The 11285-nt window shown below is 46.9% G+C and overlaps 1 protein-coding gene and 1 pseudogene across 1 annotated transcript in view; both read left to right on the top strand.

Annotated features, from left to right (window-relative positions):
• The first annotated feature begins 3310 nt into the window (after positions 1–3310).
• On the top strand, positions 3311–3428 carry LOC118611825 (annotated as a pseudogene).
• Positions 3429–7322: 3894 nt separating this feature from the next.
• ST3GAL2 (ST3 beta-galactoside alpha-2,3-sialyltransferase 2) overlaps positions 7323–11285 on the top strand; it is a 38280-nt gene continuing 34317 nt past the window's right edge. The window contains exon 1 of the mRNA XM_036231365.1: positions 7323–7502. The gene's annotated coding sequence lies outside the window, so the exon portion shown is untranslated. The remainder of the gene's footprint in view (positions 7503–11285) is intronic.

The raw sequence follows: 11285 nt of genomic DNA, 5'->3' as shown, positions 1-11285 counted from the left end.
TAATAAGGTGAAGCCCTCAGTGCAATCTGTCAGTAGCAGACACAAAAACACATAGCTTTCTGCTTCGTGTATAGTCCCCACTGTCTAGGGTACATAGAGCCATAAAAAAAAAAAAAAAAAATGTCCTGATGTTGTAATATAGAGTAGAATCTAGTGGTTAATACAAGGGTGTGAAATCAGACAAATCCAAATTTCCATCACTTTCTTTGTGAGTGAGCCACTCAACCTTTTTGAGCCTTCGTTTCTTCATCTGTAAGACTACAATAGTATTTACCTCAATACTATTGTTGGAGGATTCAAAGAGCTAATGCACATAAAAGGGTTAGCACAGTGCCTGGATAGAGTAGGCATCAAACTTGCTTATTATTAAATAAACATGCTGCCAGTGAGTGGAGAGTCCAGGTACTGGAAGGCTTCCTGGAGGAAGGGCAATCTGCAGGGCCCTGGATTAGATGTGTGGCTGCTGTTGCTATCAGGATGTCCCTCAGGCATCCAGGACTGCCCACTGAGACAGGGATTCTTATGCAAATGATTTATGAGGGCAGCGAGGGAGGCAGGATATGGCAGGTGAAGAAGCCAAGCAAAGATGTAGGTTCAGCTAAGTCTAGCCTCAGTCTGATCCTACAGTGAGCTCTGAAATATTAAATACACCACAGGGTTTATCACTCTTAGAAGCAAGGGAGCTAGACTTTGTACCCCACTTCAGTCATTCATGGCCTGTGGGCCACTGGGAGTTTGGGAGGGAGGAGCATAATTTCCCAGGCATCTCTGGGCAAAGCAGCTCATGGACTAAGAACAATTCTCCAGAGAAAGGTGAAGCTGTGAGCCATTTGCAGCCAACACAACAGCTGGAGAATAGGTGTACCATCCCCGTAAAGGGATCTCACCAATAGCACTGACTACAGGGATACTGGCGAAAAGATGGGAACTGCTTGAAGACAATGGGGAGAAGACATTAAACTCTCCTGCAGGGCCTTCCATGGAGAAAATGAAACAGCTGGTATGGTTTTGAAAAATTAAAACACTGACTTGAAAGCATAACCAAACAGCAAACGCTTTTTGGAGAGCTATTAAGTGTGCTTTATCATTAAGTGGCCCCTCTTCACTTAAGCCTGGCCATTGCCATTGGCAAATGTCTTGTGCAGTATTTTCCAAAGAGTGCTTCTATAGGATGTTAACAAATGTTGCTGCAGAGAGGGTGCAGAATCGTTAAACAAAGGTTAGATAGGTTTATTTTCTTCTTACAACTTTTAAAAATCAATATACTAGATAAACAAAACATAGTATATCCATGCAATGTAATATTATTGAGCCATAAAAAGAATGAAATACTAATACATGCTACCACATGGATGAACCTTGAAAACATGCTAAGTGAAAGAAGTCAGACACAAAAGACCACATATCGTATGATTTCGTTTATGTATCTAGAATAGGTAAATGCATAGAGACAGAAAACATCGGTGGTTGCCCTGGGCTGGGGTGGGGAGATGGGGAATGATTGCTTAATGGATACAGGATTTTCTTCTGAGAATGAAGTGTTTTGGGACTAAAGGGACTGGTTACAAAACACTGTGAATGTACTAAATACACTGAATTGTATGCTTAAAATGTTAATGTTATGTAAATTTCATCTCAATAAAAAACAAAAAAAACTCAGCCTCCTTGTTGCTAATGGGTGTCACTGCGCTCAGGACTTCTCAGTGGACAAGGAAGGGGGTTGAGGGTGAAGAAATTAAGTATCAATTGGCAGTTACAAAATAGTCATGGGGATTTAAAGTACAGCACAAGGAACACAGTTAATAATATTGTAATAACTATATATGGTGCCAGGTGGGTACCAGACTTATAAGGGGCATAACTTCTTAAGTTATATAAATGTTTAACCACTATGCTGTACACCTGAAATTAATATAATATTAAATGTCAACTGTAATTGAAAAAAATTTTAAATAAAAAAAGAAATTGCTAGTTCAAATGGTGTATGTAGGTGTAATTAGAGGATATTACCAAGCTGCTCTTCATAGAGGCTATACGGATTTCAGTCACACTGGCAGTGTGCAAGAATCTTTCTTCCCACACTCTTGCCAAGATAGCTGTCAAGGCTTTTGATCTTTGCCAATCTGATAGGTGAAAAGTGATATCTCAGCATGGCTTTAATTTGCATTTCTTTTACTAACAGTGAAGCTCTAAGAAAATAAGTGTTGGCAGGGACGTGGAGAAACTGGAACCCTCGTGCACTGTTGGTGGGGACGTAAAACGGTAAAGCCGCTGTGGAACATGTTCTAGTGGTTCCTCAAAAAATTAAAAACAGAATTATCTTACAATCCAGCAACTTCACTGCTGGGTATATAACTAAAAGAATTGAAAGTGGGACTTGAAGAGAGATTGGTACACCCATGTTCATAGCAGCATTATTTTCAATAGCCAAAAGATGGGAGCAACCCGAGTGCCCATCAGCGGATGAACGGATCAAACTTGGTATAGACATACAATGAGATGTTATTCAGCCTGAAAAAGGAAGGAAATTGTGACATGTGCTACAGCATGGATGAACACGGAGGACATTATAACTGAAACAAGCCAGACACAAAAGGACAAATACTGTCTTCATACTTAAATGACATCATAGATTCATAGAGAAAGTAGAATGGTGATTGTCAAGAACTGGGAGAGGAGAGAATGTGAGCAGTGATTGTTTAGTGGGTTTAGATAAAAAGAGTTCTATGGATGGATTGTGGTAATGGTAACACAATAATGTGAATGTACTCAACACCACTGAACCATACACTTAAAGTTGGTTAAGAAAGTAAATTTTACATCATGTGTATTTTACCCATTTTTTTTAAATGAATCTCGGCAACTTTTCACGTAAGAGCTGTTGCGTTTCATTTTCTGTGAACTGTACGTTCATATCCTTTTCACTGCTGGTGTCTTGGTCATCTGATTTGCAAAAGTATTTTGTAATGTAAATTGCAAAACTTTCTTCTGTTTTTCCATTGACTTGGTTTTTGTTGATTGCTGTTGTTGGTTTTGGTTTTTAGCTAGGTATGAGGTAGAGCTCTGACTGAAATATTTTTATAGCACTTTATTGTGGAAAATTTCAGTACATGCAAAAGTAGAAAAAATGTTATCATGAACCCCAGATAATCATCATCTCCCAGCTCCAACAATAATCAACCTCATTGTATCTATACCTTCCCCCCAATCCTGAATTATTTTGAAGCACACTCCAGATATCTTATAACCCCATAAATGATTTCAGTATACATCACTAAATAAGTTCTCAAAAAAAAAAAAAAAAAAAAAACCTTACTGCCATGCCACCCTGAATGTGCCCGATTTCCTCTGATCTCAGAAGCTAAGCAGGGTTGGGCCTCGGTAGTACTTGGATGGAGGCCGCCTAGGAAGACCAGGTGCTGTAAGTGTAAAACAAACAAACAAACAAACAAACAAAATCCCAAAACACCACAACATCATTAGCACACTTAAAATTAACAATTACCTAGTATCCAATGGTCAGTGTTCAAATTTCCTCTATTCTCATACAATTTTTTTTTCCAGTCTGTTTGAAACAGGATTCAAATAAAGTCCATGCATTACAATTGGTTGATATGGCTTTTTAAAATTTAGATTCTCCTCTAGGTCTTTTTTTAATTGCAGTGTATTTGTGGAAGAAACTAGGTTATTTGTCCTGTACAGTTTCTCACTAAATTTTGTTGATTGCACGCCCCGCCGCATGGTTTCAAATAGCATTGTTCCTCTGATAACTGTATTTTCTGTACACTGGTGTTGTCATATTTGGGGTGATTTATTTTTTGGGCACTACTTTCGGAATATCACACTTCCGTTAGGATCAGTTATCTGTCTTCAGATGACTCCAGTTGTCTATTTTTCATGATGTTGGTAGCCATTGGTAATTTTGGCCTAGACCCATTAATTTACTGAGAGTTGGTTTAATTTTCTAGCAGATGGTTCCCCAATTGTCCCTGCTTCGTTTATAGAATAATTCATCTTCTTCAGCCACTTATTTGAAATTTATTTTTATTATAAACCAAATTTCCACAAATATTTGAGTTTATTTCAAGACTTGCAGGTCTGTGTCAAGAATCTATCACACTGTTTTAACTGTACCTTTATGATATGTAATACCTGCAAGGGCTAACACCCTTCATTGCTATTCATTTTTCAAAAATTTCTTGACTAGTCTAGCTTGTTATTTTTCCAGATTAATTTTTTAACATCGATTTATCTTCTCCTCCTTCCCATGTCAAAAACAAACAAAACTGCTGGTATTTGTACTGGGACCATATTAAATTTATAGATTAACTTGATTTCCTTTTGAGAATCATCTTCTCCGAGATCTTAGTATTCTTTTTTTTATTTCATTTTTACAACTCTAAAAGGTAAGGTGTATTATTGTTATTATTCCCATCTTACGGATAAAAGAAATGTAACTTTCTCTGGGTCACACATACCATTAGGTGCTGGAGCTGCCAGGTTGGTCTGACTTTAAGCCCAGGGAGGGAGCCTGTTCTTTTTTGCACCTTGCTACTTAGTAGCCGTCTGCCTCCAAAGCCCTGTGCTCTCATCCACCACATCCGCTGGCCTGTTTAACTGCCTCTCTTTCATTGGAAAATTCACCAGTAAAGCTGGGGTTTTAAATGAATGATGCAAATTCAATTTCAATTCCTACGCAAGGGGTGAGGCTCGCCTGGGGCCTGAGGCAGCTGGGGAGGATCTTCTAGGGGAGGAAATACTCAAGGTAGACTTTGGACAGTCAGGCAGAATTTGGGTGGGTAGAGAAGATGGTAAAGCACAACCAGCAAGGAGAGATGAGTGAATCAATGTGACATCTAATTGGAAGGTAATGAGGGTGATGATGGAAGATTCTGTTGGAACTGAGGAATAGAAAGGGTTTCTCTGTTCTGCCCATGAAAAGGCATCTTAATTTTCTCTGAATAATCCGCTAGGGAGATTTGGGAGATGGATATGAACTCCAAAAGTCTCATTGACCTCCTGTCTGTGAGGGAATCTTGCCATTGCATGGGACTCAGGTTAAGAGCCAAAGCCCTTGCAGAAGAGCCTGGCAACTGGTTTCCCTGGCAGAGCATAGGGTTGCATGTGGATCACTTAGCCTCCCACAGCCTGTGATGGGGACACAAATCTAAAGGAAATAGAAAAGCATTCCGGAGTCAGCCTTAGTCAGGATCCAATGCCTCTGGTAGCCACTTGGACCTAGGGAACAACTCATCCACTCTTTTGGACCTTGGTGGATAGAAGGGAAGCTTAGAGCCTGGGCCCCCAGGACTCAGAGGGGATACCCTCTTTGTTAAAGATAAAGCCGGACACTAGTTAAAGTGGTAAAGACAGACTTTAACCAGTAATAACTATTGCAATAAGGAAGAGGGTCCAGTGTGAACTGAACTCAACTTGGACTCATCCAGAAGTGACCAGACATTTTAAAGGGAGACTGAGGGAGTGTGGAGGAAGGTGAGCAAGGGCTCAGTAGAATCAGGGAAGTGAAAGATGACAAAGGGTTGGTTGGTTTAACTACTGATTAGGCCAGCTGTGTGTGTTACCTGGTGATTATAGGAGTTAGGATTCTATCTTCTCACAGAGACTCCTGATTGGAATGCCTTTCTGGTCCTTGGGAAAGATACGCCTGAGTTGTAGGAGATACATATACATCCCCAAAGGACAGAAGTAGGAGTCACAATCATAAGCCCTTTTTAATAAATGCTCTAATAAGAGGTAGTTAGGGGCCGATCATTGCGGGTTGGCTAGAACAGTAAATTCTCTTGGCAGCCTTGAGTTTTACCAGGCAGGCACTTTAAAGGGGTCTAGGATCATCCTAGGGCATGTGGCCTTGAGCTGCTAGAAACTATGTTATTGTATTTTAATGTAAGGGGAGGAAGGTGGATGAAAGAATTTGTATTAAATGTAGTTTTTAGAGGCCAAGGTTGAGGCCTATGAGAGAACAGGTCTCAGAGGAACCTGGTCAAGCAGAGAATCTTTGTTACCTTACAGCTGAAGAGTCTGAGATCATGGCTGAGGACGATGGTCACCAAGTGTCCCCTTCAGAGGTCTGTAGCATCCAGAACACCACGGCAACAGGTGGTAAGGAGGGCCTGCCTACCTGGGTAGGTGTGAGAGTCACTCTCAGATACCTGACAAGTGAAAGTCCACCTCCCCACCTCCAGCTCCCCTGCCTGTTTTAGGTCAGAGCTCACCCAGAGGCAGCAGATGCTACTAAGCTGACCCCTGTTAGAACTTTACCCAATAAATCCCAACAGAGGCAGTTTCTCAAAGTGGTTCCCCAGCAAGCAGCATCGGCAGCATCTGGGAGCTTGTTAGAAATGCAAATTCCCTGGCCCACTGGAGTTGATGAAACAGAGACTGGGGGTGAGGGCCAGCACACGGACTTACAGGCCTCCCCTCTGCCCAAGGGGATGAAGCTCGGATGGTGAAAACTGCAATCGACCTGAAACTTCATAAAGGATTTGAGATAGGTTTGGAAGTGTGGAAAGGGGAAGACATGGAAAAATACGTAAAATGTGTGCACCTTACCCTAAGCAGTGAGAGATAAGGGTATGTAACAGAAGAAGAGTGAGACTGGAATGAGAAGGGTACCCCAGTGCGTGAGCACTCCAAGAAACCCAAAGACATTCACCCCCTTTTCCTAGGTGGAGAAAACCCCTCACCCACGCAGTTTCCAAGCTCTCTCCTTGGGCCTGGACTCAGCAGCCCCGCCGCACGTCTGTTTTGCAGAGCCCAGGCATGAAGCCAGTTAGCCTCAGGTCATGGCTCTTCGCGAGCGCGAGTGGAAACGGCACCCGGGATGCGCGTCGCGGGGTAGCTTCTCCTCCAACCCAGTTTGGACGCAGTTGGCCACAGCCGCGTCTAACAGGCATCCCAGGCTGGTCTGCACTTTCCTGGGAGTCCCACCCGGACCCGCGGAGCAGCACACCCACATCTCTTTTCTACGCCGGCCCGGCCTTCTGGCAACTGAGATTTCCCATCCCCCCACCCCACCAGCGCAGTGGACCCCCGGAGCCCTGGCCGAACTACAAAGCCCACAAGCCCTAGGGCGCGTGCGCTGTCTTTTGGGAGTAGTAGTCCTGGATGAGGGGTACCCCTGTCATCTCAGAGCCGGCTGGACTCCACATCCCAGCATGCGCGCGCGCGTGCGGGAGGAGGAGGTGGAGGAGAGCCCCGGAGGATGTGAATGGGGAGGGGGCAGCCGCCTCCCTTTCCCCCACCCTTCCCTTCTAGCTGGGCCGGGGTGGGGGGAGGGACCGGGCCGAGGTGGCGGCGGCGGCGGCTCGCTCCGGTAGGGCAGGGCCGGCGAGGGCGGGAGTGGCCCGCTACGGGCGCACGAGGGAGCCGCGGAGCTAACGGGTCCGGACGTCGGCGGCGGTGGTGGCGGCGATTTTCTGCACGGGCGGAGGCGGCGGCGGGAGCGGCGAGCATGGCCCGCGCGGCGCCTGGCGCTGACTGAGGTGCGCGGGCGGGATGAGGGCGGGCAGGATGTGGGGCGCCCCGGGCCCCTCGCTTCCCCAAAACCCCTCTGCGCGGGCAGCTGGCTCGGCCCAGCGGCCCAGACCGGCCCGGTGCACCCCGGCAACTTCCCCCAGGTCGGGGCACTGGGCTTCCCCATGCGGGCGGGGGTCCTCTTGCTTTGGCCTCAGTCCCCATCCTCGCCTTCTGCTTAAGCGCATCTAGCAGCTCCGTGCCCTCCAGGCGCGACTGTTCCACTCCTTGGTGGCAGCCCGCAGCCCCAGCCCTGGGAAGCACTCCCTGCCCCAGCTCCGACTTCCAGTCCACTACCTAGTTCGTACCCTCAGCCTCGTGCGCTCCTGGCCTCTGCACTATCTGGAGACCCTTTCTCCGCTCGTCTCGGCCAGAGGCTGTCTTTGCACCATCAGCATCTCTCCTCTCCGACTACCTGGCACTGCCAAGCCTTTGGACCTAGCCACACCCACTGGCCCAGTTCTGTCTGATAAGACCTAACAGCTTGACCTCCTTCTCATTTTGGAGAAACTGAGGCACAAGCCAGGAACTTGGTGAAGGCCAATGGCCCAGTCCTGTGGGGGCTGGTCTGAGCCCATGCCTCAAAATGGAAGAGTCATTTCTTCCCTCCAGCCATTCTTCTGTGACTGGACCAAACTTCCCAGCGCCCTGCTGCAGCTCTGGGCCGAGCTCACTTTAGTCTCCCCTTTAGCTTTCTACCACTTCTGTGTTCCCCCAGCCCACCCCTCCTTCCAATATCCCGCCTCTGGCCCTCTCTGCCTGTAGAAAATCAACCACCCATTGTTTATTTGCTCAAATTAGCCTTTTGATTTTTATTTCTTGCCAACTGCATCCATCTCCCATCTTGCCTCTTGCTTCCCAGCTGAGTAAAGCACTGTAGAACAGTCTAAGGTGTTGGTGTAACGGGGAGACAGAGGTGCTTGTAGCAGAAGGGGACTGGTAGCCTCTCTCAGCCAAAGCTGCCCAGGAGGCTTCAGGGAAACAGTCATTCCTAGCCAGTAACTCACAGACTCATCTTGTGTTTGGGACAATTGCCCAGAAACTGGTTGGTTGTCCCTTGATCTCATTATGCCTGGTGGGCTCAGAAGTCCCTCTCAGATGGAAGACACCTTCTGCTGTGGTGGAGGTGGCCTTAGTATAAGAATAATCTGGGAGGCCACGCCCCTAAGCCTCATCTTGTTTCTGTTGCTAACTTTGGAGGGGGTTCCCGGCGGCGGGGAAGGATGCCTGCCAGGTGCCCTGAGCTCTTTGTGGAGGAAAGCACAATGTCTGTAGCTGGTGATCTCAAGTTTAGTCATGGTGTTCAGGATTTGAAGGGAAGAAGGAACCAGGGCTCAGATAGGTGGCACAGATTGGCCTGTATAATTCAACTTTTTGTTTTCTTGTCTTCCTTTGGCAGATAGGTCTGGGTTGTCCCTTTCCAGCCCAATCTTCAGTGTCCCAGTGGGAAGCGAGGGGAGGGAGGGATATCGTTAAACCACCAGGAGGGCTTCGGAGGCTCTCCGTGTTCCGGAGTTCTGTCGGGTCCTGAAGGCGCAATCTTGATCTGAACCAGATGGTTCTCGACTTCAGCACCCTCTCTCTCATCCCTCCCCTTTGGCTATGAATAGGGTTCCTTTAACCTTGTAACTCTAGAATGGAGGAAGGGAGACCAGGGGGCCAATCGTGTATGTGTTTATGTCTGCATCTGCACACTGGGGTGCATGCAGGTTTGCCAGGGGCCTGTGGGAGTGAGCCAGCTTGGGGGTGCATTGCTGTGACGTGCTGTGGCATGCATACAGCCCTGTATGAACCTTCTGAGCCCAAACCCCAGATAAGGCCAGTTTCCAAACCCCTAGGAATCACTGGGTGTGGCCTTATGGGAACATTTCCTAAATGCCAACCAAGCCTCTGGACCTAAGACATGCCTCAGAGCAAAAATCACTCTTAAGAAAGCTACTCGTGATTGAGGAGTCCAAAAGGGCACCACTGGGGGTGGGTTTTCCCCAGAACTGGTGTTGTCATTTCCCAACTCATGACAAGGGAAGATATGAGGGGTAAGGGTCTGGGGAGAGGGGTGGGAAACTGATTCCTTTGTCTTATTCTGTATCACACCCTACCTTATGTATTTGTGTGCTTGATTTAGATTCCCATTAGACTGTGGAAGTTCTCCAAATGTGTCATCATTTCTGAAATAACTCAACCTGGCTTGGTCCTTAGCACATAGTAGGTGTAGGTGTTCAGTAAGTGTTTGAGGGTCTTAACGGTTAAAGGTTTAGGGAAGGATTCCTCACACTTAGCCAGGCATCAGAATTCCCTGGAGAGCTGTTTCAGGCACAGATTGCTGGGCCCCACTCCCAGAGTTTTCTGATTCATTCTGTCTGGGCGGGGCCCAGAATTTGCTTTTCTGCCCGGCTCCTTGGAGATACCGCTTTGAGAACCCCTGGTTTGTGGCCATCAGTAGTTGCTTGGGAGATTAATCCAGGCAGGTGGAAAATCCTAAAAGAGACTGCCTTCCACCTTGTGTCCCTACCCAGTCTTATTCTGGCAGTTGCACTGGATTTGCCTCTTTCCTGTCATTCTCACGCTGCCCAGTGTTGGTTAGGTTGATGGCAGGGGTGACTTGTGGTGCCTGAGCTCCCAGTCTCGCTGTAACCGCATAGCAGACACTGCCCCATGGTTATTTGAAGAAAGGCCCCACGAAAGCGGGCAGGACGTTCAGGAACCAGGGCTTTGGGAAAAGGGTGGCCACGTGGACATAGGGAAGGAGACGCTGAGCCGGGCACTCGTTTGCCCCGTCCCTCTCTCTCAGAGCAAGCGGGTTGGGATGCCTGCAAAGCCAAGTCCTGCCACAGCCGCACACTGGACAGGACGCGTGGAATCTCTGAAATTTAGAAGTGGGAGGAATCCCTTACATTGTCCTTTTACTTCGTAAAGCATTTTCCACCCGTTGGTTTTTTGGGAGATTTATAAAGCACATACAGACCCAAGTGGGGTTACTGAGAAACAGAGACGCACATGTGGGTCACACAGCAGGCCTCAGGACTCCTGATTCCAGCCTTCTGACAGAGCATGTGCTAAACCGGTAGCTACCGATAGCCAGAATAATGGCTGCTGTTCACGGAACGCTACTACTCGCCAGGTAGCGTGCTAGGTTCGCTCACATGTTAGCTCATCAAATCCTCATAGCACCGTTATGAGGTCGGCATTATTGTCACTGTGTCTTAGATGAAGAACTGAGACTTGCCCAAAGTGGAAGACCTGGAATTCAAATTCAGATCTTACCTATGCTCTCTGTCACTCACTGTCCGCCTTGCTCAGCATACCTGTAATTGTCCTTTGAGTTGTCTGCCCCCAGAGCCTGATGAATTTTACTGAGCTCGGAACTATCCTGGGTGATATGGAGGAGACGATCACCAAGTCACTGTCCTCCAGGAGGGAAATAAGACAGGTACACCAGTGTCTACAGTGGAAGGCAGAAAGGCCAGCCAAAGGCTTGTAGGTTTGAAGGAAGTAGAAGTCATTCCTGTAGAAAGTTCGGAAGAGGCCTCTGGGTTGAGCCCTGAAGGGGCGGGTGGAGTTCCAGCAGTGCCTGTGGGCTAGAGAGGTGTGCTGGTCAGTAGGTGTAGAGAGTGGCCGTTGTGGCACTTTTAGGGAGTTGTCCCTTTTGGTTGGCGCATAGGATATGTATTTCAAAAAGCAATGAGAAACTTACTGGATTTCGTTAAACATTGTCACCATAAAAAAAAAAAAAAAAAAAGCAATGAGAACAT

The sequence above is a fragment of the Rousettus aegyptiacus genome, unplaced genomic scaffold (assembly GCF_014176215.1).
Source record: "Rousettus aegyptiacus isolate mRouAeg1 unplaced genomic scaffold, mRouAeg1.p scaffold_m13_p_14, whole genome shotgun sequence".
Classification (NCBI taxonomy): Eukaryota; Metazoa; Chordata; class Mammalia; order Chiroptera; family Pteropodidae; genus Rousettus; species Rousettus aegyptiacus.
Note: the sequence above shows the minus strand (reverse complement) of the source record. Positions and strands in the feature narration are given on the sequence as shown.